Genomic DNA, 23,808 nt, shown 5'->3' with positions numbered 1-23,808 from the left:
GACCTTTATATCAACTTTCCATCATTCTTCTCAGAATAAGTCTCTCATATTTAACATAGTGAAAAGGTCCACACAGATGGAAATAACCTGCACTTTTCTGTAAGCCACTATTTTATTTAATTTTGAAAATGTACTGTGACACCCACTTTTGCCCCCGCAGGAGGGAGTGCCAGAGGTCCTGCCCTCCCACTGTGAGCAACTAAAAAAATGAGAAGATAAATGAAACAATTGTTCTTAGACAATGAACAACAGGTGGTCCAGGACTGTGATCCCAGAGAGGAAGAAACAAAGGAAGGTGAGCCCTCTGATCACCCTGGCTTGCTGTATGAAAGTGTGCTCTGGAGAGTGGCACAGGGAAGGAGAGCCCAAGCAGACTAGAGCAGACTTGCTGAGTTGAGGAAACAGAGTTTAAGGTGACTGTGATAGCTAGAATTTTGGAACGAACAACCAGAAAAGAGGAAGTGACACAGAGAAAGAGCTCCCAATATCTAAATAACGGTTCCTTCCAATCTTTGACTGAATACTAGTTTACCCCAAGTAGAGGTTTGAGACGACATGAGGGAAATTAGAAAATATTTTGAACTGAATGAAAATGAACACATAACATAAAAATTCATGAGATGCAGTAAAAGCAGGGTTTAGAGGGGACATTCACAGTTTTAAATGCTTATTTTAGAAAATAAGAGAAGTCTAAAATCGATGATCTAGAGAGACACACTGGGTGAAGGCCACGTGAGGACAGAGGCCAAGACTGGAGCGCGACAGCTATAAGCCAAGGAACACCAACGACTGACAGTGACCACCAGAAGCTAAGAAGGGTCACGGAAGGGTTTGACCCAGAGTTTCAGAAGGTACCAACCCTTTTTTGTGGACTAGACTCTGGAACCGTTAGCTTATCAGGATTTTCTGCTCTTACCTAAGAGAACAGTGAAGGAGACAGAGGGCTCCAGGACTACCAAGAGTCCACATCCAGGGATCACTGACATTTAGGCATGTGGCTGTGACCTTTACCTAGACTGAATGGGGACACCTGGAAGCCACTCAGTGGACATGCACAAGGATGTGACGTTGGAAAACCATGAGAATCTAAGGGGCTTCTCTTTTTCTTTCTTTCTTTTTTTCTTTTTGCTTCTCTTTTTCAAACCAAAATTAATCACCTGACTGCAGCAAGGAGTAGAGCCCTGGGTAGAGGTGTGAAAAGTTTGTCAGGTGCCTATACAGTTCAGGAGTACTGGTTTGAAGCAAAGGCATCAGTCCTAAAGCAAAATATTTCTGAAGGATCACCTCTGGAAGAGCAACCAAAAGGTGTCATTATTGATACAGGCCTGGAATGGGAGGACAGAAGTTCTACAGAGAAGCAGCTCTGCAATGTGGGAAAGTCTTTACATATAATTCCTCCTTTATCAGCCATCAGAAAAGTCTTACAGGACAGATAACCCATTAATGTAAAGAATGCAGGATAGCCTTCATAAACAGCAAATTTCCAGTAAATCATCATAAAATTCACATAAGCAAACAACCTTATAGATATACTCAATGTGAAAATTTCATAAGGACTCAATAATTATCAACTATCAGATAATTCAATGTAGAGAGAAACCTCATAAATGCAACGAATGTGGAAAAGCTTCCAAAAAAGAACTCTATCGTTTTAAGTCATCAGAGAATTCATACCAGTCAGAAACCCTACATACTGCAAAAACTGTGGGAAAAACCTTTGCTCAGAACCCAGCCCTTACTCATCATGAGAATACATAGTAGAGGAGAGCCTTTTAAATGTAATGAATGTGGGAAAGCTTGCAGGGATACTCAACTGTGGTGGACCAACATCAGAAAATCCATACTAGTGAGAACCCATACTGGTATTATGAATGTGTAAAAGCCTTTAGGGAGAGCTCAATCCTTATTAGTCATCAAAGAATACATACAGGAGGGGTGCCAGCATGGCCCAGTTGGTTAAGTGACCGACTCTTTGATTTCAGCTGAGGTCATGATTTTATTAGGGTTGCGGTATCGAGCCCTACATTAGGCTCAACATAAGATTCTCTCTCCCTCTGCCCCTCCTTTACCAAAAACAAAAACAAAAACAAAAAACAAAAAACAAAACAAAACCACCATATAGGAGAGAAACCCTGTATCACTGAAGTATATGTGGGAAATCTTTTGGGTATATATTATTTACTGGACATCAGAAAACTCACAGTGAAAATAAACTCTATTGGTGTAAATGACTATGGGAAAGCCTTTATGAAGAGCTTACTGGATTTGAGAGAATTCATACTAGACAAAAATCCTATCGCTGCAAGAAATATGGGAGTCTTCAGACACACCTCTGGCCTTGCTGAACATCAGAGAACCCATATGGAAGAAAACCTCAGAAAGTAACGAATGTGGGAAGACTATTCCCAAAGTTCAACCCTTAAACAACACAAGAAAATTCATAACAAAGAGCCATCAAATGTAGTTAGTGTGATAAATCACACAGAAAGAATTTATTCCTTCTGAGAATCAAAGAGGAGACATTCAATAAATTATACATTTAGCAAAAATATTCTGTGTATCTCTATGCCGAAGAACTTCTCACTTGGGAGGATTTCATTATAGTATGGTTTGTGCTGGTCAAATATTTTAAAAACTTAAACGTCTATTAGTTGAGAAATATTTACTATAGAATACTACGCAGCAACTGAAAACAATGAAGTAGAAATCTATACATAGCAACAAAAATAGCCCCATGAGGGGTACCTGGGGACTGAGTTAGTTAAGTGGCCAGCTCTTGATTTTAGCTCAGGTCATGATCTCAGGGTCCTGGGATTTAGCCCCACATTGGGCTCCACACTCAGCAGGTAGCCTGCTTGAGGATTCTTTCTCTCTCTCCTTCTGCCCCTCCCCCAACTCACACACACTCACACTCTCTCTAAAATTAAATAAATAAACCTGAGAAGAAATGAAATATCTCCACAATACGTTAAATTAAAAAAGCAAATTGCAGGGAGCACCTGAGCACCTCAGTTGGTTAAGCGTCAGACTTCGGCTCTGGTCATGATTTCTGTGTCCTGGGATCCAGCCCAGCCTTGGGCTCCTCATTCAGCAGGAAGCCCACTTGTCCCTCTCCTTTTGCCCCTCCCCCCACTCATGCTACTCTCTCTCAAATACTAATATCTTTTAAAAAATAAAAAGAATTTTAAAAAGCAAGTTACAAAAAACTTATGTATGATGATTTTATTTGTATTTTTTCAAATGAAGCTTTTTTTTTGTTTCTACATATACATTATATACATCCCGAAGGATCTGGAAAAATGAAGGCCAAACATTAACAGCCAAAAAAAATTTTTTAATCAATGATCTATACCTTCATCATAAAAGCTAGTAAAAGAAGAATAAATTATAACCAAAATAAGTTGAGAAAGGAAAAAAGAGTAACCAATGAAACAGAAAACAAAAAACAGAGACAATTGGGGTGCTTGGATGGCTCTGTGGGTTAAGTGTCTGCCTTAGGCTAGGGTCATGATCCTCAGGTCCTGGGATCAAGCCCTACATCAGCTTCCTGCTCAGCAGGGAGTCTGCTCCTCTTTCTTCCTTTGCCCTTCCTCACTGCTTGTTCTCTCTCTCTCTCTTTGCTCTTCCTCACTGCTTGTTCTCTCTTAAAAAAAAAAAAAAAAGAGAGAGAGAAGGAGAAAATCAATGAGACCAAAATCTGGTTGGTTGAAAGATCAACAAAACTGATAAAGCTCTAGTCAGACCGATGACAGAAAAAAAGACAGTAGTCACCAATTAACAATATCAGGAATGAAAGAAGGGACAGCACAGCTGATTCAATCAGTCAGGGGCAGCAAACTATGGCTCAATGGCCAATTCCGGCTACTGTCTATTATTGAAAATAAACTTTTATTGGAACATGGTCATACTCATTTACTTATGTATTGTCTATGGCTGTTTTTGCTCCACAGTGGCAGAGTTAAGCAGCTGCAACAGATTTTCGTCTTAATACTCACAAAGCATAAAATGTTTATTACCTGGCCATTTAAGAAAGTTTGCCAACCCCTGGTCTAAGAGAATGCACTTTTGCTTGACTGACTATTCACTAATGAGTAGAGCATAAATTTAGATGTTAACTTATAGAAGATTGACAAGTTACAAGTGATTTTGATTTTTACAGAGATGCAAATTATTTCTGTCTAGTAAAAGATAACCTCAAAAGTTTAATTAATAAGGCTCCTTTTCTTCCCACCTAGCTATTATCTTTATTTCTTTATTCATTCATCCATTCAACAAATATTAACGGTACATCTGTTTCACGCTAAGCATTGCTTTGATAGAGCTTATAATTTAGATGGGGGAGACAGATTAAACAGACACAATAATGAAGTAGAACTGCAAACTAATGTAAGTGTTCTGAAGGAAAGAAATTCAGCTTTTACAGAATAAAGGTAGCTAAATTTGGAATTTACTGAACAGCTACATTATCGCATACGTGACATGCTATCAAAGATATTCACTGTAGGGGCGCCTGAGTAGCTCAGTTGGCTAAGTGTCCAACTCTTGATTTATGCTCAGGTCATGTTCTCAGGGTCGTGAGATCAAGCCCACACTCAGCACAAAGTCAGCTTGAGATTCCCTCTCTCCTCTTCCTCTGGCCCTCCCCCGTGAAGCTCACAAGCTCCCTTTCTCTCAAATAGTAAATAAACAAAATACTTTTTTAAAAAAGATATTCACTGTATGTTGTTTGAAATGAAAAAATATATTCGAAATAACATAAACTTCTCAACAGAGAACCATGCAGTTATGGGGATGAATAAGGCTACTCTATATAGTACTAGTATGCAATGATATTTGGGATACACCATGTAGAAAAAGAAAAGTTCAAAGCAGTTTGTCTAGTATGCTACAATTTGTGTGGGGAGAAAAAGAATATAATGTTTATGCATATATATGCATAGACTATTTTTGGAAGAATATTCAAGAAGTTGGCATGGTTGCCTTTTGCAGGGGAAACGAGGTAGCTCAACAGACTTAAGTGAGAGACTTTGTTCACTAAATACCCTTTTTACCTTTTGAATTTGCACAATGTACATGTATTATCTTTTGAAAAATAAATTTTAAAAAATAGAAATTTCAATGGCTTCCCAGGGCTCTTAGAATGATAACCAAAATCCTTAACATAACTGAGAGGATCCTATATGATCTAGATGATGCCTAAGTTTCTGGCCCCACCTCATAGCACGCTCTTCCTCTGTCATTATGTTCCAGTCCACCAGCCTTCTTGCATTCCTCAAATGGACCATGCCCCCTCTCCTAATGGGGCTCTGTGCACGATGCTCCCTCTACTGGGAACTCTCTTATCTCCCATCTTTACCCAGCTAACCCCGCTTATGAGATCTCCATTCAACCATCATTTCCTCAGAGAAGCCTCCATGCCACGTCAGGTCTCTTCACTTATACACTCTTTGGGCCTTGTTGCCCTTTCCAGTGTGATCATCTGCTCAATGTTTTTCCCCACCACCGTACCTCCAATTCTGGCATGGCACTTGGCACATTACACTGCAGGTGCCCCAAAATATCTTTTTGAATGAATGTACAAATAAAGGCATGCATGTATATGCATGCATGAAGTACTGAAAGAATCAATGAACAAACTGCCAGGAAATCAGGTGGCCTTGTATCAGGTGGGTCATACGGAAGACATCCAGGCTCATGACAAGACTTCAAAAAGAGATGAGGCCCATATGCCACCTAAATGAGGGGAGTGAATGATGGTTGGTAGATGAGTAATGACTCAGGGTAGGAAGTGGCATAAACCTCGAAGAGCAGAACTTTTTCCATGACACTGGAGGAGGACTGTTCCAGAAGTGACAGTGAGGAGTGATGAGGACATCAGTTCCACCTCCAAACTCAGAGATACATGAGAGATGGAAGAATGAGCAACCATCGCCTGCAGGCTAGAGGTAAAACCATGTCTTTCTCCAGAGAAACCCAGGTCTCAGAATATTCCATCTAATGTCTTAACTCACAAGCTGGAGTATAGAGAAGGTTTAATAACTCAATGGATTCTTGTCATAGTTAAAAAGTTGGGAAGGGAGGGGTGGGAAATGTGAGTTGAAAAGCACAAAGTTATACAGGAATGTCAAATCAGACTCACGCAAATCACAATGGTTAAGGCACTTTCTAGCAAGAAAAAAAGAAGAGGATGGAAAATTATGATGATAAACTGATGACAGGGTTGCTGCCTATCCATTCTCGATATAATGCAGTGAAAGGTTTGAGGTAATTCACAGAGAATGTCTGTGGAATCCGGGGGAACACGTTTAGAGTCAGGGAAAATGGCCAAGGAAATTTATGGGAATTAAGAGGTCGAAGGGAAAGTAGCAAAAAATTCTAATTTCCTTGTTGTTCCTAGCAGCTCTGTTCAAATTCAGATCTTTGAAAGGAGAGAAGATAAAAGTGGGAGTCGAGGAGGGGGGTAGCTATAAGACTGGTTTGCCTTGCAAAGGTCTTCTTTTGCTTCCGTGGCTCTCTGACGTAGGTCATATAAGCTACACAACTATATGGTGGTATAAAAGAGAAACATTTCAGAACCCAAACACTCCCCCTGCTTTATAAGGTGACCTGGAAGCCTCAGTTAGAGATCTCATCCATCACTCTGGGCAAGACAGAGTATGTTCAGTGATGGAAGGAACAATCTGGGTGTCCACACAGGATGTTTCAGACTCTCCCTATTTCACCTGCACCTCTTGATTGCTGAATTCTTAAAATTATTATTAAAGCGATGGGTAAGATTATGTGACTCTTATCTGACAATCTGATCCTTTGTCTTAGCTCAAGGGAATACAGCCTGAGACAGGAAACATGGTCTGAAGCACTTATATCTTTGACAGTGACCAAAAGTAAAAGAAATGTGAAGCATGGAGCAGGTTAACTCCCTATGGCTTGCTAAGAAAATCAATCCAAGAGTTCCCAGTAAGGACAGGAGGTACTCTGATCTCTCAGTTCACATGTTTATTTAGTGGGATTTTTATGGAGGGTTTTTTTTTAATTAAATGTTATTTAATGTTGCTCCATTATGTGTTCAATAATAAAAATATGAGAGGAAAACAGTTCTTTTCTATCCACTCAGTGGATCATAATTCTTCCTCTTAGATGGCTAGAAGACATGGGTTCCAGATTCAGTTCTAGGTCCATCATTTACTATAAGTTAACCTTTGAAAAGTAATTTAACCTAAGATTCAATTATCATTGTTTTCATTGTTGTTACTCTTGAGAAAAAGAGTTCATCAGAGGAGGAAGCAGGGGAGCACTGGTAGAGTCAATATTGGATTCTAGAAGTAACTTGGATAAAAGGTAAGATGAAAATAAGCTCCAATTTTAGATCAGTTCCTTTCCTGCCCACGCCGCCATAGCCTGGCTCTGCTCCCAGGGCCTAAGCAAAAGCAATATTAAATCCTTACAAAAGAGGGCTTACATAGAACCTTAGACTGAAAACCCTTTTGGAAAGTCTGGAACTCACTGTTGGTAGGAACACGTGGAAGGCTCGCGCAGGTGGAGTACAGAAGGGCAGAGCCAATCCCTTTCCTTCTAAAGCCATGCTAAAGCAGACCATACAGGGCTCCCATATGTACTACCTGGAGGATCCCCAAAACAGGAAGCTCTGGAGCTAGCAATGCTTACTTATAATTACCACCTCTCAAAATATGAATTCTAATAAATCTAGCACAAAGTCTAGACCAGGTTTCATAATTCCAAGTAGTAGGGTGTTAAGGTCTATAGAATATATAAATTATTGCCAGAGGAAATTCATCATACTTTAGGAAGCTGTGAACAACTCTAGAAATACTGAGAGGCAGTGCTGTTGCCTCTGGCATTTGTAAATCTCAGGTAACAAGCCTGACTTTTCCAGCTAATTTGGAAACTTCTCTGGCTAGCAACCAAGAAGGAAGTAGAACAGAATGCCCGCTCTGTTAGGAAACATGCTGTTAAGGTCGTTGGGAATTCAGAGTGCACCAAATTCATCAAATTGTATCCCAATGAGCAATTCCCTCCCTGACATGGAGGGGATGAGAGTAGAGAGAATGCCCTGACAGTATTATTTTAAAAAAAAAAGAAAAAAAAAAGAAAAAGAAAAAGAAAGAACAGTTGGTACATTCTTCTGTTGGGGGGCCAAGTTTCTGTGGACAATAATGCATGGTGGAGAACATTATATAGGTAAAATTTGCAGAAATTTTTTTAAGACTCTATTTCAGATAGAGAGAGAGAACACGGGGGCAGGGGGCAGAGGGAGAGGGAGAGAAGCAGGCTCTAGGGTGAACAGGGAGCCTGACGTGGGGCTCCATCCCAGGACCCTGGGATCATGACCTGAGCTGAAGGCAGATGCTTAACCGACTGAGCCACCCAGAGGCCCCTTGCACTTACTTGTTAACATCCATGGAATTCTAAAATTCTAGAAAAGGTGTTCCTTTTCTAGAAATCTCACAATTTCATTATACGGTCAAGAATCCATTCGAAGCTTTCCTTTGATGATTCTATCTGTAACTGTTATCAAGCAGTAAGGAGCAGCCTTCAATCTGATGAAGTCAGTGACTAAACTGGCCCCTCCCCAGCCGGCTGCCTGCAGCCTAGCCGAGGCTTGCCTTCTCTCAGAAGCAAGAGTCTCGGCCAAGATGGCTGCCACGTGGAAAGGAGACAAGCAGGCATGTCATCAACCCCAAAAGACTCGCAGGAACTGTTCAGGTACAAACCACCCCAGGGGGCACCCTCCACCTTCCTTTTGACTGTCAGCATGTCTGTCACCTGCACACCCACTAACAAACAAATACAAAAATGGTTCCAGTGACTCGCCACACCAGTTCTCTCCCACGGGGGTTAGCACATTCAGAAAGCAAAGCAGAGGAGGTACCTAAATCCTCCGAAGGGCGCAGTCAGGTATTATGAAGTTTGGAAAATGCCAGGATAATAACTGGTGCCCTCTCTCCTCTTCAAAAGGGCCAACACTTTTCTCCTCCACTGCACACAGGTTAGATTGAGAGGTGGCAGCAGCCTCACAAAGCGGCCCTTTTGAAAAGAAAATAATTACCATTCATTGCCTTTGCTGTGTGCCCAGCTTTGTTAAGAGCACAGTTTGTTAAATGTGGTGGTGGAGGTGACTTGCTGAACCGGAACTGCTAAATAAGAATCAATAGGCTTTGTGTCCATATTCTGACTCCCTTCCCTTGACTGTATGTAACGTTTCCATTCTTCCCAAAGACCATTTCGATCAAAGACGGACTCCCCATGGAACCAGCTGCCCAAAAGATTCACGTTAACTCTTGATGGTCTGCGAGATGGAAAACAAGCTTCAACCACTCGAGCACAAAACCCGAGCCTTGTAGCACTTCTCTGGTTGAGAGTACTTTGAAAGAGTAAGAAGTCCCTTCCCATAAACATCGTCACTAAAGAAGTCTTAAAGGTACTGGGTTGTGGCGCATTGGTGAAGAGAAAAACCATAACGTCTCTGCAGAAGGCGGCAATATTTACAAGGCAAAAGAGGAGGAGGACGTTCTTTTAATCTACCTGCTTAAGGTAGAATAACTGATACTTTGCAGGTTAAACCAACTATGAAAAGCCACTCTCATTTAAGTTTGGTTTAATGAAAAAATACATCCAGTCTCCAAGGTAAGGGTGGTATAGAACCTTCTGGAAAACTGAGTCTAAAAAACCATCGTTTCCAAAAGAAAAATCCCATATCAAAATCAATACCCTTATTCCATCTTACCCTATCTTCTGTCCCCCACCCCACAAGTTGAGGCTGTGGCCCATGAAATAAGACTGCCTGGGTTTGAATCTCTATGCAGTCAACTTACTAGCTGTGCCATCTTGGGTCATTTTTCTTGGTTTCTTCATTAATAGAAAGAGGAATGATGGTAACTGTGCCTAAACTCAGAGGATTATTATAGATATAAGAAAAGATAAGCTATGCAAAGTACTTAACACTCTGCCTGGCATGCAGTTAACGCTCAGAGTATATCAGCTGCCATTACTTTCAGTGTAACTACACTTCATTTAAGTGCAGGCACCACTTCTTTCAAAAAGTCTTCCTTGAGGAAACCTTTACCCCAAGACTCCTCTCTGCATATGCTCTTTCACTGAATTTCTCTCTGTTTGCCCTCCTCACACACTCTGCCCCGTTTAAGTGCTGGCGTCATATCTTCTATCTTTGTATTTATCTGCAGGCCCCATAAAATGCTTGGCATTCAAAGAATTGTTTAATTTTGAACATTTAACCAACATTTAAATAAATCTATGCAACTTTTTAAACTAGCAAAACCAGCAAATGATGTCAGCTCCACTATGGAATTACTTGAGTGGTCATCATTTGAATCAGCTCCTTACCGTTAATTAATTTCCTTGGCTAAAAGGTGGCAGGGATAAGAGAGGAAAAGCAAAGTTCCCAGTTCACTAAGAAATGAGAAATAGCTTTCCGAATTAAATTGGAAAGAGCCCTGAATGGGAGGTTCGAGATGTGCAGAAAGAGAAACTGAAGAAAAGCCAAATGGGTTAAGAAGAGGTTGTTGAGTCTAACGTGAACAAATGGAGAAGAGCCTTTCCTACCTAAACCTGAAAAGTCCTTTCAAATCACAAAGCAATCTTTCCTCATGAAAGGACCAACCAAATTTCAGTTCCCTGAGCTCTCTATTTTAGGCCAATCCATTTCACTCAAAGGAAGGATAGGCTTTCACCATAGAACTTTCTGAACACTGTGCCAATGAAGAATAGTTTCCAGTCCACCTAGACAAACGGCCATCCATCGTGGATGACACTAGATCCATTCAATTTTTCTTCTTCCGAGAAACGATGAGAAGGAAAAGAAAAAAACTCCTCAAAGTTTTGGACACCCAGGTGGGAAAGATGGAAACCAGTCTATCACAATTCTAATGCCTCTAACTTCTACCTGACATTTATTAAAAAAAAAAAAAAAATCAAGTTTGCATTACTTGGACATAGCTATTAAATTCCAAAGACCTATCTGTTAAGGTTTAGTCCAAAGCCATTTTCACAACCAAGCTGTGAGAGTAATCAAAAACACTGGTAGAGCTGCAAATAGCTCTCCTGCCATATAGTCATCTGCTCAAAAATGATCCAGTCATCAAGGAGTTTATAATATTTAAAGGCGGACTGGAGACAAATGATTAAACCATGTACTAAAACACACAAAAACCCCAAAAACCTGTAACTAGGGGGTTATATGGCTTCATATAATATACTCAGAATCTCCTGTTTCGGTTTTTCTCCCACCACCTTATGACTAAAAGACTCTGGAGAATGCTGTCAGCAAGAAGAGCACGCCTCCAAGCCACAGCATGAAGGAACCCACACCTCTCTAAGTAACTCTGGCTTTGTACTTCAAAAAGCACAGGTATCAAACGATAATAGATAAACTTCAGCCTGTACATAAAAGCAGTTCTAAAAAGAAATTGTTTTTCTATAGAGAAAGCCCCCAGGTATGATGTCATAAATCCAGCTATTCCCTATACGGCCCACTTGTACATGTTATTGTTAAGAACCTGCAGTTGACTCTGTCTCTGACTGAAGGGCTGATAAATTATCTGCATTCATCACAATCATATCAACCTTCTCTGGAAACCCACACAGTGAACCTTGAATCAGAGCACTGCTTTGTTTTTTGGGAAGGTTTAAAAAAATTTTTTTTTTGCTGGCTGATTTGGTTTTTTTCTAAAGAGAAGGTCATTTGGAGGACTGTGGCAGAGATATGTAAATTAAATAAAATGGCAGTGAGCTTGGGAGGAAATAAGGAAATAACAGCAAACCATGAAGTGCTATTTCAGCAGAGATGGCCAACAGAGGAAAAGTTTATGTCAATTTATCCATTAAAAATCTCTTTTTGGAGAATTATGTAAGTGTCAAAAAAAAAAAAAAAAAAAAAAAAAACACCCTGCAGTGGGCTGAACTGGGACATGTGAGGACTCAATACAACCAAGCTTCAAATACTTAAATATCTTAAACCACTTTTTGCTTATAGCAAATAAAATGCAGAGCTACAGATGCTTTCTCATCTGTGTGTAAATGAAAGCAAAACTGTGTGAGTAGTTAGTATTCTTAGAATTTCTGAGAGCCAGTTTATTTAAATTAAATCCAAGCCAATCTGTATCTGTACAGAAATAATTTTCTCAGGGCTCTTATTCTCTAGACTTTACAGAGCTGTACATACTCCTCTTTCTACCTCTCCCTCTGAGATAAAGAAGTGAAAAGAGCTCTGCAGGTTAAAAACCACTTCAAATAAATCTAGGAGAAGGAAGTTCAAAGGGATTAGAATATCACTTTGTCTCACCAGCCTGTTATAGAACAGGGTTCAGTTCTTCCCTGCCCGATTCTTTGTGCTCCCATGGCGCATCTTGGAATTTATCATGCTTCTTTATGTTTCTATATCTATCTCTGCCTCCATAGTGTGAACTCTCTGATGGCAGGAACTGGGTTTTATTTAGCTGGAGACAGTGTCTGTTGACCTGAATTGTAGGTACCTACAGTATGTACATAACACCTAGATATTAATTATCAGTAAGTGATTTGAATTAAGCATCTTAGAGAAGGTATTAAGAGCACAGTAAACACTGCATTTGAGCCACTGAATATAAAACAAGGCATACAAAGAACTAGGGATCACAAATATTAGGAAAGCGTAATCTAGTTAAAGTCATTGACATAATGCAGCACCAGCATTCAGATAATTTGTCCTATTCGGTTTATTTACTGTAGTTATGTGGCTTTTAATAGATTTCATTTTGAGAACATGTACTTATAAGTATCTTTCTCTTATATCTCCATTTTCAATTCATTGTAATAATATACATTCTACTGACAAATAAAAGTTGGGGCAAAATGGTCAATACATCTCACTACCAAATTATCCAGTATAGACTCCCTCTAGCCACAGAGAGACTGGCCTTTCCTTATCATCATCTGTAAAATAGCAATGTTACTCTGCTGCTTCAAAAGTGACATTAGTCCTGGGCAGGGCAATAAGGATCTCCAAATGTGTGTGTCTGTGTCTCTCTTTCACACGTGCAGACACACACACACACACACACACACACACACTCCTCATAGGCACAAAGGAAAACCCTTGAAAACACATCATCAACAGGGCCTTCACTCTTTACCTCTTCCTCCCCACTAACAGAGGCAGCCATGCTGCCAAGGCAGCAACCCCCACGTGAAATATGAAGGAGTGGAGGCGAAACAGCTCAATCAAAACAGCGTGGAAAGGAAAGGAGGGTATGTTTGTCAGTGAAAGTCTCCGTGGAAAGGCCAGACAACTTCAGCTTCTGCCTTGACCATCCTGGGCAAATAACCCTGCTCAGGGTCTGCTTACCTGAGCTTAGACGCCAAGCCCTCCTTTTAACCTTTCACAAAGAGGTAACATGAAAATTCACCCCGTTATCTGAAAAGAGCATGGTGAGAAATGTCAGGGTGCGGCTTCTAATAAGCATACACTGGAGAGCACAGCTGAGAACATTTTTTGAAAATAAGCAGTTAGAGACTGATGAAGTAGAGCACACAGGTAGAAGAGAGCTCTGCAACTGCTTCTGCACTTGGGGCTGTTTTGCTGCGGGCTAAAAGCCACAGACTGCCCCAGCAGGATGCAGATTACTCAACTTTCTGAAATGGAATCAGGCTCTTCAGTTTCTCTCTTCATTTATTCTGATTAAGGCTCACTCGTTTTACCTGGCCCACTTCCATAAGCCTCCAGCTGACTCAGGTTGCCCCCAGTTAAGGACAATAAACACGGACCTGTATTTGCACGTGCACACACACACGGGAGCCATTTCTTTTTAAGCCTGAATCTGAAATTAGAGTAGTGAAGTAAAACCAAATCAACATAAACTCCCCATCTTCCAGGTCCGATCATACTAGTCATTCTCCTTATTACCTAAAAGTGAGAGAATCCGTGAGCACACATTTACTTAAAACGTAAATGTGCTGCTGGATTAGAATCAAAGCATAATGTTAAGCCAGTTGGAAGAAAGACAGCATTCCTAAAAATCCTATCATTCATTGGGAGTGTTTGGGAAGGAGAACCGGAATGAGCTACACTGGGCACTCACAGTTAGGCAGCGGCAGCCTGCAGTCGGTGGCGTTTCAGTTAGGCCCTGGCCAGCATTCCTCTATGCTCCCATTTCTCCTAGAACAGTGCCTGTAGGATGGTTAATGCACCATTCAGGGACATCCTTAACTCCTGCTTATCTTAGGATATTTTACAGTTTCGTTTTGTGATCAGCCAGAGAAGGTCAGAATTTAGAGAACTCAGCGCTTGCCTGATGCTGAGCGCTGGAACCATCCACCAGAGGCCCTGAGTAACCAACCTGATGCCAAAAAGGCAGGAGAACACTGATGCAGAAGAGGGTTGGACTGGCGGGGCATATATAATACTGACGAAGTCACCAAAGGACAAACATCTCCAAGGCAGGGGCAAAGGCTGCAGCCATCACACTTTCCCAAATCTCCAGATAACCACCCTCATGGCTTACTTGGGGGCATGGGTTATTAAATAGTCGAGAGAGTAAGCTGGATTGAAAGGGAAGTTGGAAACCTACTGTATCGTAGACAGGGGCTTCACCTACACAATTCTTAGCAAAAGGTTCCTCCACTGAGGCCAGACATCAAATTGCCTAGTCACCTATATTTCTAGGATTTTGCAAGGAAGACTGGGTCTTTACTGTTGTAGAATTACCCTGCGACCCTAGGGAGGCATCAGCCTCTTTGAAGGGAATCTTGATATTAGTAACATCATCCCTTTCAGAGATTTTCTGTGCCCTAGGAACGGCAAAGGAATCAACACACTGCAAGCTCCAGGAGCGCAGAGACCATGTCTGTCTTACTCCTCATTGCATTTCTAATGCCTATGATTTTAAGTACCCAATAAATATGTTTTGAAGGAAGGGACTAACAACTTGGGCAAGCTACTTCTGACACAAAATCCAAAAGTGCTATTGATTCAACCCCAGTCAATCAAAACAATAACCAAGCCCTAGCATGAGGCTTTGCCAAGTGAGTTTTGGGGAAAGTGAATCAAGATTGAAGGCCGGGTGGTATCAGTCAGCAGAACAGAGTCCTCTTCCAAAGGAAAAGTATCCCCAGCTAAAAGAGGAAACATGCAATCAGCTATGCTCCTTAGTGGCAGGTTGTTAGTAGAGAAAACACACAATATAGCTCATCCTGTCACGGCACAGCTTCAACCAACCTCAAGCCTATAAAGCCATATCAATGGAGGCTTCCTTGTCCTGAAAATACAGAAAGGCCAAATGCCTGCCTGCCTTCTACTTCTAAAAAATATGGGAACTGAGATCCACTGGGTGGAGACTTAAGAAGCTAGCAGAGACCTGAAACCTGCTGCCCAGAGTCACCTTAGACAAGAGTTTAACCGAATAAGATTTTACATTATCATTTTATAAGCACTAGAGTTAACATTTGCTGAACTGTTATTTATGCAACTGGGAGTAAGCTAAGTATTTGCATGAACATTTTACTTAATCCTTACAATAATCCCTTGAGAGGTGCTGTCATTCTCACTTTACAGATGAAAAATCTGATGAAAGGTGGGTTTCAGTAACACCACTTAGAATATAAGAGAACCAGGACTCAACTGATGAACAGATGAACTGATGTCCCATTACTGGGATCCCTAGGTGGCTCAGTGGTTGAGCATCTGCCTTCAGCCCAGGGTGTGATCCCGGGGTGCCGGGATCGAGTCCCGCATCAGGCTCCCTGCATGGAGCCTGCTTCTCCCTCTGCCTGTGTCTCTGCCTCTCTCTGTCTCTCATGAATAAATAAAATCTTTAAAAAAAAAAAAAAAAAAGACCCATTCTTGCAACTTCTTCCTAAAACTTACCCATTACTGTCTGAAATCAAAAGTGGTTCAAGGATCCTAATTAACTACAGAGGCTGACTTTTCTTAAGGAAGCTCTTGGGGTGACTGGGTGATAGGCACTGATGGGGGCACTTGACGGGATGAGCACTGGGTGATATATGATATGTTGGCAAATGGAACTCCAATTAAAAAAAAAAAAGGAAGGTCTTGGATGAAGGATAAGAAACAAGAGTTGAAAAGGCAGGCTCTCAAACCAAGAGCTATGCATTTGACCCAAACTTTTCTTTTCTTTTTTTTTTTTTTAAAGATTTTATTTATTTATTCACAGACAACCAGAGAGAGAGGCAGAGACACAGGCAGAGGGAGAAGCAGGCTCTATGCAGGGAGCCCAATGCGGGACTTGATCCCGGGTCACCAGGATCACAACCCAGGTTGCAGGCGGCGCCAAACCGCTGTGCCACCAGGGCTGCCCTGACCCAAACTTTTCAATACTACTTATCTGAGATGTCCAAACGCTAATCACACACAGTTCTTGATCATGTTCCTACCAATTCCACACAATACCATGAACTGGAAGCTGTTCCAATTAGTAAGATTTTTCTGCAATCTCCAAAATAAGCAAAAAGGTTTGCTTTGGCACTGCAATTGTTATTTTGTTTTTTATAAATTCCTCCACTTTTATCATTCTCTCCCTTGAGGAATTCCTGAGGCAAGTCCATTTCAGACAGCTTTTAAATCACATTGGATTTACTGCCCAATTATGCCATTTTCTTATTCCTCTTCACTTCGTCACACAGGTTAGGAAATATATTTGTGTTTGCGTTATGTTTCTTTTTCTAAAAAAAATACTTTATTTATTCATGAGAGACAGAGAGAGAGGCAGAGACACAGGCAGAGGGAGAAGCAGACTCCCTGCGGGGAACCCGATGTGGAACTCGATCCCTGGAGCCCGGGATCACGCCTTGAGCCGAAGGCAGATGCTCAAACGCTGAGCCATGCAGGGGCCCCTGCATTATGTTTCTGAAGGACAAAAAGAACCCACTAGAATTATACTCCAAGATACAGAGCAAGACTTAAGATGATTATCTTTTACTGAAGAATGTTTAAGCAAGACACAATTGCTTCATTTCATTGGGAGAGAGGCTAATTTTAGAGGATTTTCACTGGTCTTAGGTCAATTAAATTGTGATATAACAAGATCCCAAAGAGTTGCTCAATGCTAGCTGAATTTTAGAATCAAAAAGCTTACATGGTTTGTGTTAACAACCAGAAAACTCTACCTTCCCCCAGCTGCCACGTACTCAAGTCATCATCCTACAATCTGAAGAGACAGATTTAGGATTAATAATGTATCACCTTCCTGTACTGCAATGTAGTTAAGAATATAGGACAGTCTGGCAGGAGAAGTTCCTGCTGAAGGCTCATCGCTATGAGATATGTTCCATTAGTCATCCACCTTAAATTAAGTGCCCAGCAGATACAAAAAGAGCAGAGATATAATGCCACCTAAAAAGTCTTCTGGAAATTCTTTTCTCCTAAAGATAAGACCAATGCATGGTCAAAATATATTACTCTCTTAAAAGTAAAAGATGCAACTTGGTCTGTCCAGTATGATAGCCCTCAAAGTACAATCAAAGGGTAGAGGCAAAGGAGGAAAGTGAGCTCAGGTGCCTTCTGTCTGCCAGGGACAAATGTAGGCAGTTATGAGGACAAAGAGGGAATGGTAACTAGTGGGGAAAGGCTTCTTGCTAAGGCAGGAGCTGTCTTTGTTCCATCTGCAGTCTCTATGGGGAGTTGGGAACCCAGAGTATGGGACTAATTAAAAAATAAAATATGGCAGGGGTGCCTGGCTGCCTCAGTTGAGCATGCGACTCTTGATCTCAAAGTTGTGAGTTCAAGTCCCATGTTGGGTGTAGAGATTACTTAAAAAATAAAAAATAAAAAAATATGGCAGAGGTAAATGGGAATCAAGATACCATCTTTATAGGGCTCCCAGGTGCCACAGTCAGTTAAGTGACTCGGTTTGGCTCAGGTCATGATCTCAGGGTGGTAGGATTGAGCCCGGCATCGGGCTCCATCCCCAGCACACATTCTGCTTAAAAGTCTCTTCTCCCTTTGCTCCTCCCCCTGACACTCTTGCTCGCATGCGTGCTAAGAAAAAAAAATGTATCATCTTTATAATAAGTGATAAGGTGACTGGAGAACATAGCTTAGATGTACAGTCGCAAATGGGCTTTCTAGTACTTAATCAAGCCAAGGCAGCTGGACACATGCAGGCTGTGCTGGCATGGGCAGACCAGTTAGAGCATGGCAGGGAGGGGACACTGACGATCCATACAACAGCCATTCCATACAACAGGATTCTTTTCCAACCTCACCAGTCAGAAAAACAAAACAAAACAAAAAGACACTATTTTGGGGATCCCTGGGTGGCTCAGCGGTTTAGCGCCTGCCTTTGGCCTGGGGCACGATCCTGGAGTCCCGGGATCGAGTCCCGCGTCGGGCTCCTGGCATGGAGCCTGCTTCTCCCTCCTCCTGTGTCTCTGCCTCTCTCTCTCTATCATCAATCAATCAATCAATCTTTAAAAAAAAACAAAACAAAACACCACTCTTTCATTCAGGGAGACCCAGAGAAAAGGCAGGAAAAAAAAGAGCAAAGATTACCTTCCAAATATTGTTCCCTCCAGTATTTGGGATTAGGGAGACACTGGAGAGGGAGGAGCTGTGAGAAGAGGGAAGTCAAGTGCCCATTAAATGAGCCAAGACCGAACAACAGAGTAGGGAAGAACAGTTTCTCCTCAACACATATATTCCCGCATGGTGCTATTTCTAGCATTATCTTTAGGTTCACCCAACAAACCTTTATTACCACCTACTATGTGCTAAATGCCATGTGTGTAACTATGATTAAGACAGTGTCGTGGAGCAGACACGCAAGTGAGTAATCACAGTAGCCATCTGCTCGCAGCCACGTCGGCTAGGATTACTGACATTACTGACTTAGAACCGAGGTTACTGCTTGGCATACCTGGTACCAGACTCACCACCTACCGCAAATAACTATAAAACTGGACAAAATAATATACGAGACAACTGTTTTTCAGGCAGGAGACAACAAACAGGCAGTACGAGGCTGCAATCCCCCAGAGAGGGGAACCTTGAAGTGAGCCCTACAATCGCCCAGTTCTCTGCAAGAGACAACTTCCCAACCACAGCACCTGGAGCCCAAACAGGACGCCAGGGTCTCCCTGAGCCCAGCAGGTCGAGATCTACATTTGGCTACGACGGGAGTAGGGAGGAGCTGTGAGAAGAGGGAGCCCCAGAAGTCCTTTGGGAGGGTCCCTGGCCAGGCTGAGGACTGGGATGTAGAGGCACAGGGCAAGACCTGAGGTTTATTAGGTAGCAGACACAACGTGGCTGAGCGGGAAACAGCATCACTAGAGGTGGAGCAGGGCTGGAGGGCAGGACCAGAGCACTCTGGGATCTGACTCGGCCAGGGCGAAGAAATCACATCAACACCACAGACCCGCGGACACCAGCAAGGCCTCATCTTAGGACCAAGGACCACACTTTAGAGCAAGAGCTACTCTGAACCTCTCTTCGCACAGCCCCAAACCACACAGGACAGCATGGTGTGATACAGGAGTGTACAGACACTATGACAACACTGAAGAGTAAGTTCAAACCAGGGGCCTCAGGGACCGTATCAGAGGGGAGCTTAGGGGGGCCCCTGGGTGGCTCAGTGGTTGGGCATCTGCCTTTGGCTCTGGTCGTGATCCCGGGGTCCTGGGATCGAGTCCCGCATCGGGCTCCCTGCATGGAGCCTACTTCTCCCTCTGCCCGTGTCTCTGCCTCTCTCTGTGTCTCTCATGAATAAATAAATAAAATCTTAAAAAAAAAAAGAGCTTGTTTATCTGCATCAGAATCCCTCAGCGAGCACAGTAAGGGCATATGCAGAGGAACAGAGACTCCACATGGAAGCATGAGACCGGATTCTACAAACTGTGACTCGCATGTGGAGGAGAGGAGTGTGGAATGACTCAGGGATTTCTACCTCGGAATGCAAGTGGAGGTGGTCTTTTCCGCACTCTAGGGAGTACAGGAGGAAGAGGGGGCAAGGACCATGGGTTCGGTCGTGATGCATTAAGTGAGAGGTAGCTGTGGGACATCCGGTTGGAGATGCGGGACACACAGGTGGCTGTGTGCTCTGGAAAGGAGTACATGACCAGCTATGGATTTGGGAGTAGGGAGCACACGGGTTACAGTTATGGAGAAAAATGCAGTTGCCCAGGGGGAGCACGCAAGGGTGAGGCAAGAAAGGGGAGAAACAGAACCCTGAAGAACAAAACACTGAAGGATCAAGCTGACGAGGGAGTGAGGGAAGAATAATTAGAAAGCACTGGAAGGGGGACAAAGAAGAGCTCCACATCCCTGTCTCTTCACCGACCATGGCACAGGTCTCATAGGTCCGTCTCCCTCAGGAAACTGGGCGTTCTTCCAGGGTGGGCAGTGTCATACTGCGCTGTTCCGATCTTTTTTTTTTTTTTAAGACTTTATTTATTTATTCATGAGAGACACACAAGGAGAGACATAAACACAGGCAGAGGGAGAAGCAGGAGCCCGAGGTGGGACTTGATCCTAGGACCCCGGGGTCACGCCCTGAGCCAAAGGCAGACGCTCCACTGATGAGCCACCCAGGTACCCCTGTTCTGATCTTTACTATCCTCCTTCCTAGCCCAGGACCAGTAAGTCCTCAAAAATTCCTTCTGAACTAAGTACTTTTTCTCTGAACTTCCTTGTTAACTAATTGTGTGATCTACTTCCCAGACGCAAGGGAATGTCAGTAAAAGTTTTCAGAGTCAATTGTTAGCTTTAGACCTACAGGAGCTTCTGTGACTCTCCATGGTTTAGGTCTCCAGTGCTGGCTCAGGCCTCCTCACCTCCCACACACATACAGCGTAACTCTTCAGATATACATATTCTTTTTTTAGCTATGTTAACATTTTTGTGAAATTTTTTTAAGATATTATTTATTTATTCATGAGAGAGAGAGAAAGAGGCAGAGACACAGGCAGAGGGAGAAGGAGGCTCCACGCAGGGAGCCCAATGTGGGACTCGATCCCAGGTCTCCAGGATCATGCCCTGGGCCGAAGGCAGGTGCTAAACTGCTGAGCCACCTGGACTGCCTTTTGTGAATATTTTAATCACATCTTGTCTCTCAAAGGCATTGGTCTCCTTAAGGCACTGAGTGTGTGTGTTTTAAGCTTTAACTCTCAACTGATAGATTGTTAATTTTAAAGTTTAATTCTCAAAGGACAATTCCCTTGTTTCTAATGTATTGATTTATTCAGTCAACAAATATTTTTATGATGCACCTGCTATATGCCAAGCACTCAGTACTTGCTGAGAATACCTAGTGTAAGTAAAACAGGCAAAACTTCTCCCCTTGAGAAGCTGAAGCTGATCTCTATTGCAGGAACTTTCAAACTTTCGGGGTCACCTCACTTTTGTCTGCAGATACTGATAATCCCTAAGTCCGAAATGCTATTTTTAAGCCATTTAACAAAACATTAAACAGAAAAATAGTGATTCAACAGCCCATAAGGAAAACACAGAGCATCTTTTGTCAGACACACTATAATCACTGCTTTCCAGCAGTGGGCTTCAATGCTGAACTCCAAAGTTGAAATCAAAAAGAAGCCCACTATACATAAATCAGTGGGTGTCTAGGGGTCTGTAAGAGATGGGAGGAAACTGCCAACTGGTAAACAGGAATGAGGAGAAAAGGAGAGCTGCCTTATTTTGGTTTTTCAGGAATAATCCATCTAATCTGTAAGCTAATGACAACAGCAAACAATTAAGGATGTGTTTTATCAGAGAAAAAGTAAGAGCGCCGATAAAAACTGAACAAACTCATAAGTAGGTAAATACCGACTCAGGCTGCCAACACCAGATTTTTCCTGCTATTATTTTGTTGTTGCTTTTTCAGGTGGTTTTTTTCCTCCCTTATCAAAAAAAAAAAAAAAAAGTTATACATGTACATTGAAAAAAAGATCTGGAAAACACAAAAACTGTACAGAGACTACTCAAAAAACTGAGTAAACATTTAATTATGTATCTTGTTTCAGACTTTGTTTTTTTTAATATTTTATTTATTTATTCATGAGAGACACAGAGAGAGAGAGAGGCAGAGGGAGAAGCAGGCTCCACGCAAGGAGCCCGACGCGGAACTCGATCCCAGGTCTCCAAATTCACATCCTGGACTGAAGGCGGCGCTAAACCGCCGAGCCACCAGGGCTGCCCTGTTTCAGACTTTCTATCATAAAAGGATTTTTCTCTTTTGACAAAATTAGCATCATCGTGAATACACAGTTGTATATCTTGCTTTTATCACTGGACATTAGGAGTATTTCCCATGTGCTTATTTTTCTAAACTGAATTTTGACGTTGGATAATATTCCACATGTGGACATGCCATAATCTCACCTTGCTCCTATTGTTGGGCAGGTTGTAGCAATGTTTTGGAATGTGGAATAAATGAATGTTGATGAATGTTCTCATTTACAACCATCTAAATATATCCTTGAGATAAATTCCTAAAGGGGGAATTACCAGGTCAAAAGATACTAACCTCTTAAAAAAAAAAAAAAAAAAGATACTAACCTCTAAAGGATCTTGATATTTATGCCCAAAGTTCTCTGTTCAAACTTCCCAGCACAGTATGAGGGCAACCATACCACCCCTAGGCAGCACTAAATATATTTATTTTGATCTTCGTCAATATGATAAGCTAAAAAAGGATACATCATTTTAATCTGTGGTTATCTGGGGCACCTGGCTGGCTCAGTCAGTGGAGCATGTAACTCTTAGATCTTGGGGTTTGAGCCCCACATTGGACACAGAGGTTCCTCAATTAAAAAAAAAAATTTAATCTGCAGTTCTTTGGTGAGTAATGACAATGTACGTTTTTAAATGCTTATAAATCATCTTAATTTCTTATTTACGGTACTCTCTGTATAGATCTTATTTTCTAAAAAAAAAAAAAAGATCTTATTTTCTTCCTATGTCATTTATTCATTTTTTTCTATTAAGATAAATGTCTTTTAAGAAGTTGATGTGGAGAAGCTCTGATAAATTGAAATATGTAACATATCTGTCATGCGCTACCTTCATGTTCTCTGAGTCTGAACACATGGTAAATGCTCCAAAGTTCCCTAAAAAAGAGACTGGTACAATCTAATCCCCACCTGAACCACTCCTAACAATACTTTTGTACCTCTATACCCAATCTGCTCACTGTTGTTTTGAAGCACCCAGCTGAGGTGATACTCAAGACTAGCCCCGTAAGCCCACAGTACTCTGCTTAACCAAGTGCTAGACTCCAAATACAGAAACACTCAGAAACCCTTCTCCCTCCTCCATACGCAGAATTCCTCAAATAACAAGCTGCTCATTGTGATTCGGCATACAAAACCATCTTACTATATGTTGGCAAATCGAACTTCAATAAAAACAAACAAACAAAAAAACTGTCTTTGATCCTCCAAAAGATTACCTGTGGCCAGAAGGCAGAGCATCAGAAGAAAAAGTGTGAACTCTTGAGTGAACAGACCTGGGTTTAGACTCCTGACCCTGTCGTCTTCTTGCTGTGTGATCCTCATCAAGTCGACCTTGCCTTTCCGGGCCTCAATTTCTTTATGTATAAAATGAAACTAAAACTATCTGTTTTAGGATTATCATGGGAATTAAGCAAGATAAGATATGTAATGTTTGTAACCAAGGGCCTGGTATTTGGTAGGCACTCTTCAAAAAAATGCAGTTTTCCTACTCTGATGATGCTAAATCAGTTACTTATTTAACTCAAATGATCTTACATAAAATGTTGGCCGGAAATAGTTAGCTGTCCCAGCAAAGCATCATCTGGGTACAAAAACATTTAGGTCAGCTTTCTG

General features: G+C 41.8%; 1 protein-coding gene across 3 annotated transcripts in view; it reads right to left on the bottom strand.

Annotated features, from left to right (window-relative positions):
- The window catches only part of KIAA0319L (KIAA0319 like), a 93,968-nt gene that overhangs the window by 65,765 nt on the left and 4,395 nt on the right, over window positions 1-23,808 (bottom strand). The window lies entirely within an intron of this gene.

Source organism: Canis lupus, chromosome 15 (genome assembly GCF_003254725.2).
Source record: "Canis lupus dingo isolate Sandy chromosome 15, ASM325472v2, whole genome shotgun sequence".
Lineage (NCBI taxonomy): Eukaryota > Metazoa > Chordata > Mammalia > Carnivora > Canidae > Canis > Canis lupus.
This window is presented reverse-complemented; position numbering and strand designations above follow the sequence as displayed.